Source organism: Lycium barbarum, chromosome 6 (assembly GCF_019175385.1).
Source record: "Lycium barbarum isolate Lr01 chromosome 6, ASM1917538v2, whole genome shotgun sequence".
NCBI classification, from domain to species: domain Eukaryota; kingdom Viridiplantae; phylum Streptophyta; class Magnoliopsida; order Solanales; family Solanaceae; genus Lycium; species Lycium barbarum.
In genome coordinates, this window is record NC_083342.1 from 12,720,106 (window position 1) to 12,742,451 (window position 22,346).

The window sequence follows — 22,346 nt, forward strand, 5'->3', positions numbered from 1 at the left end:
AATTCATGTCGCCATTAGCTAAGCAATTATAAGAACGGGTTTTCTAAAGCTAGAGAAAATTGGGCAGCATTTCCTTTGTTTATACTACTTTTCCCATGTTCTAAATCAACTCCCAAACGCTCACAACAACATTCACAATATTGCAAACAACAATCATCATTTATATACATTGAGCATAATCCACCATTTCTCTCCAATTCTTTCACATTTATGGTTATAGCTCATTATCGTGTTTCCTCCTACATAATTATTATTCCATGTTCTAAATGTCATTTATAACGTATTCATAATCACAACACACCAACATTCATGATTCAATCTAACTATCATTCAACCATGGCACTATTCACTCATTTATGACCCATTTGCTATGTCTTTCTACAATTCGAGTATCTTAGCTTTCCAACACCTTAAACAACATGATATAGTCATGAAACTTACCTTAGGTGATGGTTGAACAAGTCTTGAGTGGAGTTTCTCCTCTAGCACCAAAACCCTACTTCACCTCCCTTGGGTTTTCTTGATTTGGATGAACTTTAGTGTGATTCTTACACTTGATTTCGTGGGTTTCATGTAGTTGACCACTAATTTCCTTTGAATTCTTATAGTTGAAGAGTAGAGAGGGTTCTAGATGTTTCTTGAAGTGTGGAGTGAGAATGGAATGAAAATGAAATGAAAAAGGGTCCTTATACTTAAACTTGAAATCTGGCCCGACCATGTTATACGGACCAACATACGGTCTATACTATTTATACGGCCGTATGTTTGGTCCATAATGTCATCCTACTCTTGGCCAATTATACGGTCCAACATACGACTAGTATAATTTATACGGACCGTATATTTGGCCGTATAATGCCAACTGAAGCGATTTCATTTTTGTCGGCTCGTTTGATCTCCGATCCTTATGGAACCTTCTTAACACTTGTTTAGCACCTCAATACCAATCTAAGGGACGTTATCACACGTCTCCAAGACATCATTATGCCATCATTAACTCGTTGCTCGAAATTCTTATCCGACATACGTTATGTGACTTACTTTCCTTAACAACTTTCTCTCCTTACCTTATACGCTTTTGAATTCTCGCTTTAGGGTCATCAAACACTATTTCTTACTCATCAAAATATCATATACGTCATACCCTTCGTTGGCCTATTCGTAGTATGCTAACGGGGAAATTTCCAAGGTGTAACACAATGCAACTGAAAGCATGACTAGGCAGACCCTAGGCTATAACACACATGATTGACCAAAGCTGAACAGATACAACCAAGCTAAGAAATTTTAGATTAAACTGACTCATGACTAATCAAATTTGAACACATAGGTCATACTTTAAGCAATCATAAACTAAAAGGGGCATGGCCTAACAAGCTAACTCAGACCGACTGATTATGAAGAATTTGAACACACATCAACATAATTAACAGGCTATTTATCTAAACTAACACATAACTAATCAATTGCCATACAAACGAGTGCTTAAATTCTATATACTTAATCCTTAAGTGCACACAAGACTAGATAATTACAGAACTAAATAAGACAAGATTAACATAAGATAAAACCAGCATCATAGAAACTAAAACATCACAAATAATCATATAATCAAGCCATATAAGCAGTAAAACACCTAAATGACTAAATGAACTAAAATAACTAGAGGAAGGAAGGTTACCTCTTTGATGCGCAGCCTAGTCAAGAATGAACTTTAAGAAGGTGTTCTTGCTTCTCCACCCTCAGCTACACGCAAAGAACAAAATTTAAAACTTTAACTAAATCGAAAAATTAAAGGTTTCTAAGAAAAATTGCCAAAACCCTAGCTATTTCGATTTTTTAATATGCAACTCATGTTTTTCAATTGCTGGCCTCTAAACAAAGTGACTCGGGGGTTCTATTTATAGATCCTCAAAACCTCAATATCGATTTCGATATGGTACTATGCAATTTTTCAGAATAGCTTGCCCTCAAAATCCATTTAACGATTGAGACTCAGTGAACAAGCAAATAAGTGGTCAGATTTGATTAAAAAATTAATCAATCCTTTTGGTTCCTCATGAACCAATGATAATCGAGAATTCAGATTTGAGTAACAACAAAAACCGTTAAGGAGATTCAGTCCTTTGATCGTTGATTTGCAGAGAAAAAAAAACGAAGCAATACCTTATTTGGTTGAAACTTAGTGGAGAGAGGGGGTTAGCATTTAATTCTTACCCCAATCGACCATGCTAAGACTGAAAAAGGCGACGTACGCCTGAAATGTTGCCATTTCAGGCAATGATGATGCAAGAAAGAGGAAAGAGGGTGGGGCGGCTAGGGTTTCTCTCAAAGAGAAACCCTTCTCTCGTTCATAAGGGGTCATTTGGATTTGTGATGAAAGGGTAAGGGGATATTACTCCTTTAGAAGCTGAAATGGGCGGGGTCATGTCTCTTTGGGCCTGACTCGGTCTGAATTTTTTAAGGGATTGGGGCAGCCCATCATACATATACATATATACACGTGTATATGTATACCTAGGTGTATATCTGTGTATATATGTGTATAGGGGTAAATATGCAATACTTTGATAAATAACCCCAATTTGCGATGGTGGCCATTATTTGGCCATTTCAATTATGACCAGATTAAACAATCGACCCATTAAAAACTGAATTGTAAAAATGACCTTAATTAAATTTAAACCACGAATTTGGCTATTTCAATTATGGCCATCCTTAGCCTAATCAGACAATCAGACTAACTTGCAAATGACGACCTTTTTTTTTTTTAAAGCAAAGTCCACCAGGCTTTTTAGGCTTGGGGCTAACTTTATTAATTTTCTAGAAAGCAGAGAAAAAATCCCAAAAGGTACAAGCACAGGGGACTAGGCCTTACCTGACTAATCCTATTGGGCTAAGCTATACTACCTAGCAAGCATGTAAAAAATATGAACTTGCAAAAATCAAGTACTCTATGATCATCATAGAGTTTATAACACACTCTATGATGATATTACAAATAAGAATATTAAAGTAATGAGAAAATAAAACAAGAACAAAGATAACATCCTTAGTCTTTGAACTTGTAAAATCTCCTATTTTCTTTGAATTTTCTTCTTTGTCTTGTAATTCTTGCCTTACCAAAAAATCATGAAACTTTATCATTTCTTCTTTTGTGGATTTTGTTGAAGTGGTTGGAACTGCCCCATTCTTCTTTGCTTGTCTCATTGGTAGTTGCCTTGGGACAAATTCTTCAGTCATTTTTCCATCCCAACTACCCTTCCTTGCATGAGTTTTGTGTCTTTTAACACTTTCCACCTGTCTATGAGATAAATCCCCATCCCTTGCCGCATTGTGGAAATTTTGTGCAATCGACTCCTCGTCCATGTCAATTCTAGACTCTCCTTTATTTGGTAATGCCACATGCATGTTCCCACTCTTTGTAGTAAGAGTTTTAATCTGCATGTTTACACTAGAAGTAAGAGCCACATGTTGCTGAGGCAAGATGATCTGCAGATTTGCTTGAGCTGCTACTCCTCCGGTTGTTGACAATCCTGCAACCTGTTCCTTTGCACCATGATGCTTAATTTCTTAGTACCAGGTGTTCTCTCTTCCTCCTCACAAAATTCAGCACCGATAATGTTCTCCTTAGCACCAATCTGTGCCTCAGTGCTATAGGTAGCCTTGCCAAACATGACATCAACTGGATCATGTGATGAATTTGATGAGTTATCAGACTGCTCAAGTACTTCATCCTTCCCTCTTGAAATTTCACCTTCCTCTATGTCTTCTTCCTCCTGATCACACCAGAAACTCCTCTCACCACTGTTGCCTTTTTCTGAAGCAAAAGTAGTTGATGGAGCATCTTGACATGTCATATTAGTAGTAACTATCTCCTCAATTGGTTTTGAATCAGTAGAAGCTTGTTTCTTCCTTCCAGGAGTGTACACAGGTGCATTAATATTCAAAGGTTTTCAACACATTTAGTTACCTCTGCAGCCTGATGAACAACTGAAACAACTGGTGCTGAAGCCAAATGTTTCTCTAAAGCTTCTCTTGAATTAGCATTAAGATGCTTCTCAGCAACCTTATCAGTTAAATGAATTGCATCTGCAACAAGTTGCAAAGCAGCAGTACTTTCTACAACCTCCATATGATTACCCTTAGCGTGATGATCAGCAACCAGCTGCATAATTCCCTCCCCAACTGCTGATGCCTCTTTTTGATTTTTCTGCACTTGAGCTGTAGCGTTCTCCACTGGTTTTTCAATCTTCTCAGCAGCTGGTGCATTAACCAGTTGCTTAACAGCCCTGTCCGTTTTCCCAGAGAAAGAACCAGCTAAATTATCATTCAACTGCTTCCCAAGACTGTCCTCCACCATTGGCACCACTGCAGCATCAACATTCTCTGATTCTTCAACCTGCAAATTTCCAGATTCCCCACCTGCATTAACTTGCAAAATTCCCTCTTCATCAGGCACACCTGTAGACTGTACTGCATCAATATCATTTTTCCCATTATTCACATTATTTCCATCAGAAATTTTATCTTGTGTCAATGATGACTGCTGCTATAAATCACCAGTTACTGCATGCAAGTTTCCTCCCTTATTCTTAATCCTAACATCCTTAATCACCTTAGGATCTTCATGAATGACTATTGCACCTATATTCTCATCATTTAACACCACCACATCATCCCCATCCACTACCAACGCTGCATAAGGATTAGCAGAATTAGCAATAGGATTTTCATTCGATTTCACTGTAGCAGCAGTAGTATTATTATTCCCCGTCTCTGTTAATTGCTTTTGAGTATCTCCATTGCCTTTTTTATTCTTCTTCCCTTGTTGTGTATGCCATTGACCATCAATTTTAATAGTAGTAGCAGTTAAACCACTAGATAGAACCTTAAGAACTTCGTCATTAGCTTTTTGGTCACTGTTAGGATTAGAATTTTCCTTCTTTTCATTCTTGTCGACTTTACCTCGCTTTTTTTCATTGTTCTTGCTAGCAGTTGCCTTTCCTTTGCCTTTTCGCCCATCTCCATTATTTTCTTTGGCTGGAAAAAGCTCAGGATGCATCTTCCAACAATTATCAACATCGTGCCCTTGAATACAACACTCATTACAATACTTCGGCATATAATCGTATTGAATTTTAACCCAACGCGATTTAATTTCATCCTTTCCATCTTCATCCTTACCAACCACAACATCAATTTTCACTCGCGAAGGATGATCCTCTAACAAATCTATTTCCACATTTACACGAGCACAACTCAGCCTAGTCTTGTTTTTTATTGCCACGACGACTGTTAATGGTCTGCCTACTGCTGCAGCCAAAGAAAACAGTACTTCTTCAACAAAAAAATTTGGCGCTAAGGTAGGGAAAGATATCCACGCAATGGCAATGCTTGTTTTTGCTCTGGGGTAAACCACGGATCCCACTTCAAAGTTCGCATCGGATAAAACACCTTCTTATCTTTATTATAAATCGAAGGCTTGGACATGAGTGTAACGTAATCTTCCAACAAGTTACACCTAATAAGAACGTGACGATTACAAAGAAAACCAATAATAGGTTTTCCCTTAAGTTCACATTGCTTCGGAATGGTCGTACGTAAAGCGTTAAGATCATTCCAACCATTGGTAAATTTTCCAACAATTGCATATTGAAGATTCTCACGTATAATCATCATCTCAATCTCCTTTATATCAAATTTCAACATTGGTTCTCCATGATGATACTTTAAAGGACGAAATGGAATAATTTGAGTCGGCTGTTTGGACGAACTTGGATTATTAGTGGACTGTTTGAGTATTTGAGAATAATCAAGGGTATTTTGCGGTGGCGTGGTGGTTTGGGAAGGGTGGACAACCTCAGGAGGAGGTTGTCCAATGGCTTGAGAAGCCATGAAAGGCAAAATTGAGCTCAAAGCTCCATGGGAGCCGTCGCCCAAGGGAGAGAGAAGAGAGAGCGTGGGTTAGGTTTTTTCCAGTCAAATGACGACCTTAATTAGCTTAAGCCATGAAATTAGTCATTATAATTAAGGCCAAAATAAAAATAATTGAAACAATTAAAGGCTAATATTACAATAGTGACCTTATTCAACTTTTAGGCCATGCAAATTAGCTATCACAATTAAAACCACAAGTAGCCAATATTTAAAAAATTGTGGAATTAAACATTTTTACTAATTATAACAAATTCCACAAATGCACATTGGGTATGCAAAATTAAGACTTGAGACGTAAAGAGGATTAATTCACTTAATTAATAAGACTTCTTGAATTTAAACAGAGTAAAATACTTGCTACTTGATTTCTGATAATTCAAACAATTAAATAAATAATTATTTTAAACTATTTCCTTGATTATGTTTAGCAAATATATCGTAATTGTTGCAAATTAATTTCCAAATGATTTATAACATTATAGAAATTATTTTACCAAATAATACTGGTAAAATATTATCTGAATAATTTTATAAAATCATTTTGACTTCTAAAAAATATATATTTCACTCTGTTTATTATCCAAGAACTCTAAATGACTAAAATAAATTATGGGAGGTCAAATATTGGGTTTCAACAGCTGCCCTTTCAAGCTAGCTTTAGCTTGAAAACAAAAACAACCAACGTAGAAAGTTTTTTAACCACAACAAATGCTTCTAAGAAAGTTGATAAGAGATTATAAATCAAACCTATTGCATTTACTAGAGTTGACACAAAAGAGAACCTGTTTCGACCTATGGACAAACTCTAGAACATGCATAGACACTGATCCAGCTATATTTCGTATTTTAAGCTTCTTTACTTGGAATTCAAAGAAACATTGGCTGCTGAAATATTTGTGAATGCGTGGACTCTTCAGAACGTTGATTGACCTTATTTTGTAGATTATACGCTTGTTCCATCTTGTTAGAGTCCAACTTGAAGAGGGATAACAAGTAGAAGTTAACCCAAACTCCTTTGCTTATCCGATTGGGATCTTGTTGACTCATTGTTCAATTCTAACTCCTTTTTGATAAATCCCAGCAGCTGAAAACTCAATAATAATATAGGATAATTACTCATAGTAATTTAGCAACAAATATATCCTACCAAACAATAAATTATTGCTAAATTCTTTTTTCTCTATCCTTATTATTTCTCGACAAACTATGAACAAAACACAACTTCAGGACAAGCATATTTTACTTATATCATCAATATCATACTCAATAAAATCTCCCTTTTGATGATGACAAATAAAATTTGCTTGTCGTGTTTCTTGTTCTTTCAAACCGAGACATTGCACAAATGCACCCAAGCACTTGTCACCAATTTTACACTTGCAAAGTTTAAAAAATAAACCAGACCTTTAGATATTCATATGATTTCACTAACAACTTGTTAACCTATTGTATTGTACTGTGTTGTTAGTTTTAAATACAGTGTTTATTCTGATTGTTAATTAAATTTTAATGTATCGTATCGTTAAATTCATCATTACATAATGACGAAAAGTCCGATTTTATGTAACAACCAATTTGGTGTTATCGCGTTGTTACCTTATTTTTTTTCTCATTTTTATTATCTAATAATTCTATTTTATCACCCTACCTTTTTATAATAGCTCTATCCAGTATCCTACTTTTCTTGTAGGTTTATCCTTCAAATCGCTGATGTGTCAGATTATGTAACGACGGGAAACAATACAATCTATCCAAATGTTATGTTAATTAAAACAATACAATACGATACTATACAACACATAACAATATGATACATTACATGAAACAATATGTAACAATCATCCAAACAAAGTGTAAGCAACACAAGCACATTCTCCCCCCTTTTGACATCGTTAAAAAGCAATTAATAAAAAAAAAACTTGCTTGAAGTAAAGGTAAAATATGTGGTATATCTAACTCACCACCGTTGGGGCTTCAAACACAAAAGACAAAAGTCGTAGAATATTCCAAAATTCAATCTATTGATATTGGCCATCCTTAACAGTTCAACACAAACAAAAACAAATCACAAGGAAGTATTAGAGTTAACCGTTCAGTACACCCCAAAAAATGATGACCAAGAACTAATATTGTTCAAAAGAAGCAAGTTAGAAAGAAAATGCAAGGTAGAAAGAAAATGCAAGGTAGAAAGAAAATGCAAGGTTATGGATTGGTAGGTGGCTGAAGCTGCGGAGATGAGGCTAGAGGCTGGGCAAAAATCGGAGTGAATGTTACACCCCGCACTTTCAGAGCATGAGCATGCCACATACTTCACCGTTGTAATGGAGTATCGGAGACGTCCCATGAAGTTTTGAAAGGTACAAGCCATGGGAAGTACATAACAATGGAGTAAAGGATGAATTGCGATCTCGTAAGTCGTAACCGGGAAGGACAACCTTGAAATATGAGAACATGCCCATTATCAAGTATAATAAATGATAAATAGTATGTAGGGAAAGTTTTGGAAGAATCCGGGACCAAGCAAATCAAAGAAAATAAGTTTGTCGAAAATTTGGAAAAGGTTGGCAGAATTAAGGACAAAATTTTGGGTCAACTTTGAAGGGATATATCTCTAGGTATATGAGGATTTTTAAGTTGTTTTAAAAGCATAAAATAAAATTCGTCGAGTCTAGTTTCCAACGCAAAACACCGCTCATCAATAGTACATCGGAGTAGAGAATTAGCGACGTTACAAGTTCGGCTGACAAAGCAGAAACGCGTGCTACAGTACTGCTACACTAACTGCTACAGTGCCACCGACTTTAGCCACCTATAAAAGGGTCAAGAACCCATTTTTCAGCTCCAAAAACAGATCCTAAAGCCCAGCACACATATAGGGGCAAATATGTCATAAAAAGTGAGGGTTTGAAGTAATTTTTGGCTAATCAAGGCTCGGGTAACGCATAGTTACAGTTATAGTATCGTTTTGTGGTGGATTTCAGCTTGGATTCAAGGTGGATATTGGAGATATTATTGTTCTAGCAAGGACAAGGTATGAATCTCTCCTTATTGGTATTAATTTCGGCTTCTTTACAGAAATAAAGTTATTAAATAGTAGTATCACAAGTTGGTTAGTTGAGAAATTTGAAAAATATCGTGTGGGATGTTTTAGGAAATATATTGGTATGGATAATGGTCTTGATGATGTTGGTATTGTCGTTGTTGATTGGTTGTTGATATTATGATTTCGGGCTAGGCATATAAACAGGGGAGATACTGCCCGAATTTCGGCAGATTCTAAATGGATTTAAATTAAGGGTTTAAGACGAGCGTATAACGATGTGCCTAACAATAATATGAATGGTTTACATGTAGATTTATGAGCTTGGAAGGATAAACATTGAGTAGTTAAGGAGACAAAAAGGTATGTTAAGGCTATTCCTCTTTCTTTTAAAGGCATGATTCATTTCCTATGAACACATACACGCCTTTCATAATACCTTATTTCTGAAAACACTAGCAGTTCATGATTCTCAAAATCCTTATGATGCTAAAGACGAATGTTTTCTATAAGGACAATGATGAGGATTATGATGATTCCATTTCTGGAGATTCCAAAGTTATGGTTTTAATGTCATTATGAGATTACTGAGCTGGTTTCAAGATTTTGATTATATTTGTTGATATTGATCTCATCTTATGATTTTGCTCAAAAGGCATGATTCCTATTTTATGATTCCATATATGTTTCCATAACTCTCTTATTTCTAAAAGTTAGAAGTTTATGATTCTTAAAAACTTCTTATGATACTTAAGATGAGATGTTTTCTATGATGAACATGATAATGAAGATCTTAATTCTAGAAATTCCAAAGTTTATGATTTTAATGCTATTATGAGATTATTGAGCTTATTTCATGACTTTCTCGATTTTATTCATTGTTGTTGATCTCACCTTATAATAATCGTTCCTTCAAGGTGGGATAAATGATGATGACTAATCCATAATACAATCAGAGGCTACCAACCTTACGTCACTCCGATATAATTGTGGCTTTTAATTGGGCTCTCATGCATGCCTTATATATATGTATGTATTTTCTCACACCGCGCCGCTCTATAGTCGACCGGGCATGGCACATAGATGTGCACACCACTGCAGTGGGCATGTTATGATATTGCCTTGGATGCGGGAGACCCGGAAGCGGGCTAATGATGATAACACCGAGCCTTAATAGCCGGGCATGATACTATATATATGATAAGACCGAGCCTTAATGGTCGGGCATGATACTATATATATGACACCGAGCCTTAATGGACAGGCATGGTGCTATATATATGTATATATATTTTTTAAAAGGCTAAGCATGCATGACACCGCCTTATGAGGCATCCAGATGTACAGGTTATCTCTCATATTCCATGTTACCTTCCATATCTATATTATGTTGTTATTCATGCCTTACATACTCAGTACATTATTCATACTGACGTCCCTTCTTGTGGACGCTGCGCTCATGCCCGCAGGTAGGCAGAGAGAAAGATCAGACCCGTAGGTGTTCTATCAACGAATTCTCAGGAGCACTCTACGTAATTCGGAGCCGCAGTCTTTTTGGTATTGTCCTTATGATCATTTGTCTTCTATGTAGAGGCTCGTAGACGTGTGTGTACAGTTAGATGTTTTATAGCTCCACCGGTTCATATTGTTGTATAAAATATAAGTAGGCTTGTCGGCCTTATTTTGCGCTAATGATACTTTACTGTTAGTATTTCCGGCTTTATGATATACGTTATGTTGTGGTGACCTCGTCGGTCCGCGTATGAACATATGTACCGAATGATCGGATATTCCTTTGTTAGGCCTTTTCTGCGTGCAGGTGTTCTTTGAGTTATGGTTTATAATGTTCAAAGTAACGGATAAGTCAGGTGGTTCCCGGCCTACGGGTCGGAGCCCGTCATACTCCTGGTAGGGGTGTGACAGTGAAGCTTTGAAATAGGGCAAGAAAGTCATTGTATCGCTTCTTATTTTTTGCGCTATTTTCTTGAAACTGAACAGTTTGATCCTGAAGATTATCAATTTGCTTCTCATCTTTTGCACTATTTTCTTGAAACTGAACAATTTGAGCCCGAAAATTATCAGTATGCTTCTCCTCTTTGCACTATTTTCATCAAATTGAACAATTTGAGCCCGAAGATTATCAATTTCCTGACGGTACAGTGCATTTTCCTGACGTAGCAATACGGTTCCACCCCCGAAGAAACCAACTAACCTTTCCTCTTCCACTCCCAAACTAGCCATCCAACCCATTCCCACCCGTTCGAAACCTCTCAAATCCAAACCGCCAGTAAAACTCCGTCGGAAAACCTATCCCACCGTTCAACGGAAGAAGCAGCCTAGGGTTTCGGTTGAGGGGGAAAATTCCCTAGATGTAGACACTAATTTGATTCGTGATAATGATTCTAAAATGATGAAACCTTGCAACCGATATCACTTGGTTCCGATGTCAAAAATATTGTCATTTGAGCATAGTGATAGTGTTAGTGAAAACGAGAACGACAAATTTGATGCCCTTATCAACTCTAAAAATGAGAAAAATGAAGGTTAATCTCTTTATTGAAACAATTTCGGTACCCTAAAGGACAAAAGAGTGCTTGTGCCAGCAACAAAAGACAAAGGCAAAAAGCCATGTTATGAAGGCAACAATAAGGAAACCCGGCAAGCTCCAATGAAATGCCTTTCCTAGCGATAGGTTCTGAAAGGTAAGATACTTTGTTCTTAATCTGATCTTTCGATGATTGAATTGAGTTAAAAAGTGAGTGAGCAAGGTTTGGGAACTTGATTTGCTGATTTGAATGTTAAGTTCTCTCACAAAGTTGTAGTTGAATTATTTGCACATTGCTATGTTTCTGCTGGTTGTATGAAAAGTTGGGTGGGTGGACACGCAATTGAGTTCGATATGCAGCTATTAGGCAGTTTGCTACAAATTCCTTGGGCTGCATTTTCTGATTGCCAAAAGAATCACTAGCTTACACTTCCTGGCCCATACACATCGTTGGACATATCCAGAAAGTTTTATGGTAATCCTGCCAGGTCCAAGGTTGCCAAAGTTCTTAACCCTCTGTTTGGATGGTTGTTTCCCGTGGTTCATTAATGTACAATATAGTATGGTACGGTATGGTGTTGTATTGTATTATACTGTATTAATGAACACAATATTTGGATAGACTGTATCGTTTGTTGTGGTTTAATGACATTTGTATTGTTTGGTTTGACTGTATGGTACTGTATAATAACTTGTAAGTTTACTAAAATACCCTTAACTCTTAATTAGAAATTAATTTATATATATTAATAAAACAAAATAGGAACTTTAAAAAATAAGTAGGTAGTGGGTGGAGGGGTGGGTGGTGTGAGGTGGGGGGTTGTGGGATGAGGGTGAGGGTAGTGGGTGGTAGGGTAGGGGTGAGTGGTTGTGGGGTTGGGTGGTGTTGAGGGGTAGTGAGTGAGGGTGGTGGAGGGGTGGATGGTGTGATGTGGGTGGTAAGGTGAGGGTGAGTTGTTGTGGGGTGGGGTTGGGCTGTGGTGAGGGGTAGTGGGTGATGGTTGGCGTGGTGGGGATAGGTGGCAGAGGAGTGGGGTAATTGGGGGTGGGGTGAGTAGTAGGGTAGGGTGGGTGGGGTGGATGGTGCAGGGTGGGGAAGGGTGGATGGTGGAGGGTGGGGCAGGGGTGGGGGTGAGTGTGAGTGGTATAGTGGGGGTGGGGTAGGATGGATAGTGGGGTATAATAGGGAAATAAAATACGTAACTACGGAAAAATCACCAAATCCGTGGTTACAAAAATTGAGATTTTTCATGGTTAGATAACCATAGGATGAACCACGGGTTTACAACACCATACCACATAATTTTAAGAACAATAGAAACAAACATGGTTTTATACAAAACCATGCATTAATGAACCACAGGAAACCACCATCCAAACAGGGACACATGACTACTTATCATAAGTTGCTCTTTTCCTTTGTCATACAGAATCTGGTGCCTCACTAAGAGCGTCGTGATGCACCTTCCTTGTTTGATCTCACTTTTATGGAGTTGCTGGATAGTGGCCTATCAATTAACCTTTCAGGTCCAATGATTTCATTGACTGAAGAAGTTACTACGGATGTCAAGGACCATTTATTGCCTTATGGATTTCTTCTCACCAAAGTATTTGAGATACTTTCTATTCCTATTCCATCCTTCATCTCTTTTGCTCCTTATGATGGTTTTGATTATTATGTGACCAGAGGAAAAAATAGGACTGCTTCAGGAGAAGCCTTACCTGCTGGGACAGAACACACTGCAGACTCTGTTCTTTCCAGTGTTCCACTGCAAGGTCTTAGGGTAACAATGTTGCATCTGATTTGATGTTTTCATCTGTGAGTGTTCCATTAGAGTTTTCAAGTTCAGTTTTATATTTTTGAAAATCTTTGCAATCAGATTTTAAACTTGAAAGAGTTTTAGCCAGATCATTTCTTTCAACAGTCACAAGGTGAAATTCATCCATTAATGAAAGTAAAAGCTTCACTACTTTATTCTTCTATAAGTTGTGAACCTGAGCCTTAAGTGGATCAAGACTTACCTCGGAGGATTCATCATCAGACGCGGAGTCTCTCCTAGCTATGAGAGCTTGTCACGCCTCGAACCATGGTCTGAGTGTAACACGACACTAGGTGTCTGACTGCATGTGACCGAGCGAACCACATGATTGGTTGAATCAACAAGGGACATATACCGATGGGAAATATAATATATAAACACACTGAGCTGCTAAAAAATCTAACTGAATAATCATAAATGCGAAATAAGTCTGAAGTGTAGAAATGTAGCCAACCTGGCAAACATAAAAGCCTGCTAAACACTGACTGACTGATGATCTAGTCTATGAAGCCTCTAAAGAATAACGAAGTACTGATTATTTATCGGGACAAGTCCTCTAACATACCTGACTATTTAATGTACTGAAGGTTGTAAATAATATAATCTGGGACTCACCAAGTAACTGATATGAGAATCCTAGCGACCAAATCAGTCGTCCTATAAATCAGTACCTGTATCGTGAAATGCAGTCCCCGGGAAAAAAGGATGCAAGTAGATTTGAATTGTACTTGTATGTAAATCCAACTAAAAGAAATAAATAGCTGTGGGTGCTCGGGGAAGGGCAGCCTAAATTAATAAACATGAACATACTAAACCTGAAACTAAAACATATTGATGCATGAACTAAACAAGAGAAGTACAATCATAAGTACTCCATCTTCTGAATGGGAAATTACCTGTTTTAACTAAGTTATATTCTGTGACCTCAAGCCCAAAAAAGTAAGTGCACAAATCTGTGTCCTCGGCTACAATTATCATCATCCCTAATCACCAATAAGATAAACAACACCCTTAATCAATAACCCAAATATATAATCGTTCATACTTTTTTATCAAACCCATCAACTCATATCTCATGAACTTATAGTCTATAATCACTAATACAAAGCTATAATTGATTAGAGGATGAAGGTATTACCTTTTTGACATTCAATTCTCTTGGATTCGGATTCTAGGGTTCTTTCGTCCAAACGAAGTCTCAATCGATTATCTATGGATTTGAAAGGTTTAATCATGTTAATTAATCAGGTATTAGGGAATTGAAATCAACTTAGAGTCATTTTTAAAACTTACCTTGAAGTGGGAGAGGAGAGAAAATTTGTAGTAGGGCTCGAAGAATTGAAGAATAGAATAAAAAATCAGGAAAACAACACACTTAAAAAGGTTATAGGGATAACACACCATGGAGGACACGTTGCGTGCCCAGCAGCATGCGCTGCCTTGCCTGTGCAAGCATGTGCTTGCGCTCGCACATGCAATGGCATTATTTCGCTGCCCAGATGTGCACGACATGGCCCTAGGACGCCAGTCTTCTCGGTTGCAAGCCCGTGGACGAGTACCACTAACAACTCCTTAGTAAAACGTACATAAATATTTGTACATAGATTCGTTTGGGCTCCAGCTTATATGGATGGAAGGGTATTTAAAAGGGCTACAACTTTCATGTTTTAAGTTTCTCAAATTCCTTATAGACTTTTCTGAATACTCACTTTATGCGAGTCCTGGTGCAAACACATTTGAAAACATGCTCCGTCGAGTAGCTTCTGACTTTACTTTTCCCGAAGACTCTTCTTATACCTTTTATAGGTCTCAAACACTTCCCGTCTTGGTTCCATTATATCCTCATCTTACAGACCAACCTTAGCCTGAAGGCACGAGGTGTTACAGAGCTATCATTCCATCACCTTCACTTTCATCGCTTGATTCATTATCACAGGTTTCTCCCTAAGTTCCCATCATAGCTCTTTTAAAGGCCTCTGAAGCAATATTTTTTTTCTTCTTAAAATTTAAACGTTTCTTCTTTTGTTCTTCCTTCAACAAGGGACAATCTTTAATATGTGGTCAAGTTTTTCACACTTAAACACCCATTGAACTGAGTCTTTTCAGTTGATTTTCCTTTGTTGCGAGTCTCTCTGTTTTTTTTTCCAAAGTTTTCTTTCTTGAAGTGCTTTTTTAACCTGTGAACAAACATAGCCATTTCTACATCTTCGAGGTCAGAATTATTTTTGTAGGTTTTAAGACTAAGCTACGCTCCATCTTGGGTTCCTATTTAATCTGATCAATTTTCTTGAGTTTGTATATTTGCAGGTTACTATCAAATCATCCATTTTCCTTGTGCTCAGCTACCTAGCTTCCTTAATTGTTGTGACTTTGGGCTCTCATGAAGAAGGTAAAATCCTCAAGATTTTCCTGACATGGTCTTCAGTAGTTGACTCTTTTCCAAGAGATTTAAGTTCATTAGTAACATGAGTAAATCTAGTAACATATCCTTAATTGATTCTTTTTTACCCATGGCAAATAATTCATACTTTCTTATCAACATATCAATTTTGAATTGTTTTACCTGAGACGTACCTTCATAAGCTAGTGCCAAAGAGTCTCAAATTTCTTTGGCGCTACTACATCCTAAAACTTTATTGTACTCGTCAATTCCCAAACCAAAATATAGAGTCTTGATAGCTTTTGCATTTTTTCCATCATTCTAAAATCCATAGTATCAAATTCCTTTTCGGTCTTGGGAGCTTTTGCGCCATCAGTTTTGGTCTTGGTGGGAATTAATGGTCCTCTCATTGTGATTTGCCAAAGCTGATAGTCCTCAACTTTCAAATAAATCTCCATACGACTTTTTTCACAGATTGTAGTGTTGGTCGTTGAATAAAGGAGGCCTAGCACTGGATTGTCCCTCTGGTAGTGCTATTTCAGAATTCATTTTTACGGATCTTTCGAAGGGGTTAACCTAGACACGAGCAACCCGCTTTCATACCAATTAATAAACTTGACTCCTAAATAGACACAAGAGTTGGGGGGGGGGGGGGGGGGGGGGGAATTGGGTCTACAACAATTTTCATCTAACTTAAATTTTTACTGAATTTTCTTATTTTAATGAACATACATAGACACAGTTTCTTAAGTGTGATCCTCCTTAGTTTTTCAAACTTAAAACAACAAAGAAAAGAAATATCGTGCAACAGATTTATATGTGAAAAACCATCTAGGCTCGAATGGATGTAAAAACCACGAGCTGTAGGATTTCAACTAAACTTCACTAAAACACCAAGCCAAATTGGATTACCCCTCACAATCCAAAGGACCAACTCCTAAGCCCTTTACAACAATCCTAAATTGCTACTACCTTTCAAGCTACCTTTAACTTGTAAACGAAAACAACAAACTTAGAAAGTGTTATAACCTTAACTAATGCTTATAATAAAGATGATAAAAGATTACAAATCAAAACCTATTACATTCACTAGAGTTGACACAAAAGAGAATATGTTTCAACCTATGGAACAGACTTTTAAACATACATAGACACTGACCCAATTCTATTTCGTATTTCAGGCTTCTTTCCTTGGAATTCAAAGAAACTCTGGCTGCTGAAATATTTGTATCTGTATGGACTCTTCAGAACGTTGATAGACCTTATTTATAGATTATACGCTTGTTCCATCTTGTTAGATTCCAACTTGAAGAGGAATAACAAGTAGAAGTTAAACCAAATTCCTTTCCTTATCTAATTCGGATCTTGTTGACTCCTTGTTCAATTCCAACTCCTTTTTGATAAATCCCTGCAGATGAAAACTCAATAATAATATAGGATACTTACTCATAGTAATTTAGCAACAAATATATCCTACCAGACAATCAACTATTGCTAAATTGCTTTTTTTGTATCCTTATTATTTCTTGACAAACTATGAATAAAACACAATCAGGACAAGGATATTTTATTTATCATCATCAATATCGTACTCAACAATCCTCAATGCTTCTTCTGCTAGAATGTACCTTTTTCATTCTCTGCAATCAACACAAGAAAATTTATAATTTACATTGCAGCTAATATTTGAATAGCACATTGAACTAACATGATTGTGGTAAATTTAAGTGAGATAAAATTAAGTGCATGCTTCCAGTGACTCTTTGAAGAATGAAACCAAAAGAAAAGTCTGGTAAATGTGGGAATGCCACTGAAAATTATCAACTATGATACTCTTCCTAAGTCAACTATGATATAGTAGAAATCAACTATTTTAGCTTGAATGTTTGGTGGAATAGGTTGACAGAAAAGAACATAAAGACAGACAAGACATACCAATGAATGGATAAAAAGTCTCTTACAGCCTCCTATTACTCTTACCAAGTGATTGTTGCTCCTCATTAACTCTTTGTTTGAACGTCCTGTTGTTTGTGGAAAAATACAGCTTAAAATGTTGGTCAAAGATTATGTAGTTTGAATCTCAAAAAGTTAAAAGTAACAAATATTTTGGGACGGAGGGAGTAATATTGACCATCAACAAGTATGGTAGATGAGATTCATCCACCCTTAACCAAAAGTTTTAGATTGAGAATCCTGAGAATGAAAATTCATGTTATTTCTATATGGGTCATACCCCGAGCAAATCTGAATTAGATGGACTGAATCGGTGGAAAGTAGCAAGTAACCCATAAAATTCTCTTCGCGCTGGTCCTGAAAAATAAGTATTTTAATTGAGATCAAAATCTTCAATATTATGAACCGAGAATAAACTTCAGTCAAGCTACCAGAAAGTATAAAGGTATAACTACCGTCTACCGTAAGCTTTTGTCAATTTACTATGAAACACAATATTTGCATGCACTCACTCAAATAATCCCTGAAAAAGAAACAACACAATATTTGCATGCACTCACTCAAATAATCCCTGAAAAAAAGAAACTAAAATTTGCTCTGAAATTATTATTCACAGCCAGACTTCAGTAAGGGAAAAATAGAAAGCTCTTCAGCAAGTATTAGGAATCTTTGTGTTGAGATCTTAATTGCTCACTAGCCTTTCCTAAAAAAGTAATCTAAGTGCACCCACATTGCCCTGGATGTCAAGAAAATGAAGGATGATGTTGTTGCTCCCAAACGCACACGCAAGTATACGTGGTCGTACAAGTAATATAGAATTACAGTCCAGATATCGTACCCACAGAGACTTATAATTAACTATTTACTAAATTAAACTAATGATAATTATCTAAACAAGAAATAAAATCCAAAGTTATATTTATAAACTAAATAAAAATAAAAGAAAGCAACTAATGAACTTCAACCAAGAAAGAGAGGATTTTTATCGGAGAAGAGATAGATCTCGGGCTATGACCACTAACAATCTAGTTGAGTCTTCAAATCGTTCTACCTATGGGTTACTAGTTGACAAGTTGATGTTAACTTTATGAGTACCTTCTGAGTCGCTCACAAGCCTGTAGATGCTACTATAACACCTATATTATTCCTATTGTCGCCAGAGGTAACAAGAATGCATTTACTTTTCCGTATTCAACTAAACAAGGCTAAAGGGTATATTCCTATCCTCATTAGCGAAATGATTAATCGAACAAGCTCTATTTATTCTTATTACACATGCAAATTCCCTATCCCTAGTTCAATTCACACGCCACAGATAGTGTCTAACTATTTCATCAAATAGTCAAACAATTAAGATCACGAATAAATAAATAACCCAAAGATGAAAAATCAATAGATATAAACAATAATCAAACATCAACTTTCATATTTGAGCCAAAACCCTAGAACTAAAGAGTTTAGCTCCACATGCACATGGAGGAGAAATAACAAATCATGCGAATAAAAATGCAAAAACAATTATTACAAAGAAGAGAAGGTAAAACCCTGTAACTCCAGCCTCCACGGCAGCTCTAAGCTCTCTCTAGGTCCAAAGTTCTGAACTTCGGGTTTCAAGCTATCTAAAGTTATGTAAAAATCTCACTACCAGAAAAACTCAAATTACATGGGGATTTTACCTAGGGATTTTTTTCACAAAACTCAAATTACATGCGGAAATCTAAAAATTTCTAAACTCTATTATATTTACCTGCGGATATGATTTCCCCAGGTAAATTCGCAGGTAAATTTGGCGCCATTTAGTGCCAAAATTTTACATGGGGATTTACTTGAGGAAAATAATCCCCAAGTATCATTTTGTAGGTAATTCCGCGGGTAAAAGATCAAAACTATGAAAAATTTATTTCCTTTGTGAATTCGCAAGAAATTCCCCATGTAGCAATACTTGCAAATTTATGTAGGGATTATTTCTTGGGGATTTACCTAGGAATTCTATTATCCAGAAAATTACTTAGGGATTTTGTTACTGCGATTTTAGCTGGGAACTTTTCCTTAGGGATTTATAAGGTGATTTTGTTACCTAGGGAATTACTTGGGAATTTTGTTGCTGCCGATTTACCCGGGGATTCTTTCTTGTGGATTTACCTGGGGATTTCCTTACCTACGGAATTTGTTGCAGCAATTTTAGCTGGGGATTTTTTCTTGTGGATTTATCTAGTGATTTTATTACCTAGGAACTACTCGGGATTTTGTTTTTGCGGATTTGCCAAAGGATTATTTTGTGGGGATTTACTTGAGTATTTTATTACCTAGAGAATTACTTGAGAATTTGATTGCTGCGATTTTAGTTGCAAATTATTTCTTGGATCTTTATCTGGGAATTTTATTACCTAGAAAATTACCTTTTTTTTTTCACCAACTTTAACTGGGATTATTTCTTGGGGATTTATCTAGGAAGTTTACTACCTAGAGAATCACATGGGGCTTTTATTGCTACAATTAAAGCTGGGATTATTTCCTTGGGGTTTATATAAGAGTTTTATTACCTAGGGAATTAATTGGAGATTTGTTACTGCGACTTCCCAATGGTTTATTGAGGAGCTACCTAGAGTTCTATATACTAAGATTATTTTTCCTAATAATTCTATCTCTTCTATATTTTTTAAATTCATTTACGGTAGATGCAGTTAAAATATTCATCCCATATAAAGGTTAATAATACTATATTTATTTATACTGAATATTACATTTCATTAAACATAATGGCCGGGTGTAAATCATTACTTCATCCTAAACACATAGATTAGTAATAAAGAGAGACTTTTGAATCTTGTAATTTTAAACTAAAAATGTATGTAATTTATCAAAATCTCTTTAGTTTTAAGTTTGTTGTCTTAAACTTATCATGTAGGATGTTTGAATTAAAAACTTACTAAATTAAACAGATTCAAAGAAAAGTAAGTCCACTTAAATCGGAGGGAGTAACAAAAATAATAGTCATAAATCTTATTATATTTAAAATTAAAATTTTATATTGTATTGTAAAAGAATATTGCAAACAAAGATATGATTACATCAGACATTCAGCTAAACCTATGTTGTATAGGACTATATGGTAGTTCTTCACAAGTATTTAAAATGATGTCATTTTGACTAAAGTATGTTAATTACTTAACGATTAGTATTAATTTGTAAATATTATGTAACACCTCGTAACTTCGGACGAAAGTTTGACTCATAAGATGATAATATAATGGAACCAATATGAGGATTATAGGAAGTGTTTTGAAAACCAATTAAGTCATAAGAAATGTCTTTGGGCAAAGCAAAGATGAAAACCACTCTACGGAACATGTTTGCAAGAGAGTTTATAGAAGGTCATACTTCCAACGATTATAACCCCATTATTAATTTGGAATTTGGGAAAACATCCTTGATTAAAGTTGTAGCCCTTTGAAATAGCTTTCCAACGGTATATTATGGAGGTCAAACGGGCATCTTTGCAAAGAGTTATGCCCGTTTTACTGAAGCCTGTCTTCGCTGGAAAATGGGTGACTTCGACTGGAAGATCGACGTTTCGTCGATCTGATCGACGGTTCGTCGATCTGATCGACGGTTCGTCGATCTGATCGACGGTTCGTCCTTTGAACCGTCGATTGTGCATTGTTCACTGGAAATTTGACCAATTCGACGGAGCAGATCGACGCTCCGTCAATCTGATCGACGGTTCGTCGTTTGGTCCGTTAAGTACGTTTTCGGGTCAAAAGTCGGGTTTACGCGTTTTCTTGTTATATTTGGGGTTGGGGTTTATTTCCCCAACACCCCATTCACGAAAATTCTCTCTAAACTCAGAGACAACAAATCCCAAACCTCAAGATCTTCCAAGGTAAGTTTTTATCATGATTCTAAGTTGAATTTAAGTCCCTAATCCCTTTCTAACTTGAGTAAAACTCTTCTAATCCATAGAGTTAGGATTGGAACATTTTTGTTGGATGTGGAAACCCTAGAACCCGAATTCAAGAGGATTGGACTTCAAAAAGGTAATGTTTTTATCCCTAATCATTTATAGTTGTGAATTGATGAATTCTTGGGAGAATAATATTTGGGTTGGATGAAGAGAATTATATGAACTATGCTAGAGTTGTTGGATTGTTGATTTGGGATTGTTGTATTCATATGGGTGATGAAGAATGATGTTAATTACATCTAATTGAGATTTTAGCATTAGCTAGAAGTAAAAGAATGGAGATTGGGTGAAGAAAACACCATTAATGAGGGTTATAGAGCTTCATGCCCACTAAGTGTTTGATAAAATGCTTAGATGAACAAAACATGGATATTGTTGCTAATATAGGATCCCTATGACTTGTATTGCTATAGATTGAAGTTGAAAGGGTTGAAGGACATTGTGATACGCTCAAAAGCGGAAAGTTAAGGTATGTAGAACTTCCATCCACATGTGGGAATCTCTACGTTCTTCCCCATGATTCGCTTCGTAAAATATATGAAGTTCAAATCCTAGGGCATTAAACCCAACATATTGGTAGCCCGTAATTATGTATGTATGTACATGAATTTTGTATCTATGTTCGTTATTGTATTCCTAATCTTCCATTACGGATATTAGGAATCTTAGCTAAATCCATGAATCATGAATTCTTCCTCATGTGT

General features: G+C 36.3%; 1 long non-coding RNA gene across 1 annotated transcript; it reads right to left on the minus strand.

Annotated features, from left to right (window-relative positions):
- Positions 1–16,611: 16,611 nt before the first annotated feature.
- Positions 16,612–19,043, minus strand: LOC132600813 (uncharacterized). Its single transcript, XR_009567319.1, has 3 exons — positions 17,959–19,043; positions 17,661–17,746; positions 16,612–17,365 (listed from the first exon to the last, which is right to left on the minus strand). It is a non-coding gene; the product is annotated as an uncharacterized LOC132600813 (long non-coding RNA).
- Between the last annotated feature and the right edge of the window lie 3,303 nt (positions 19,044–22,346).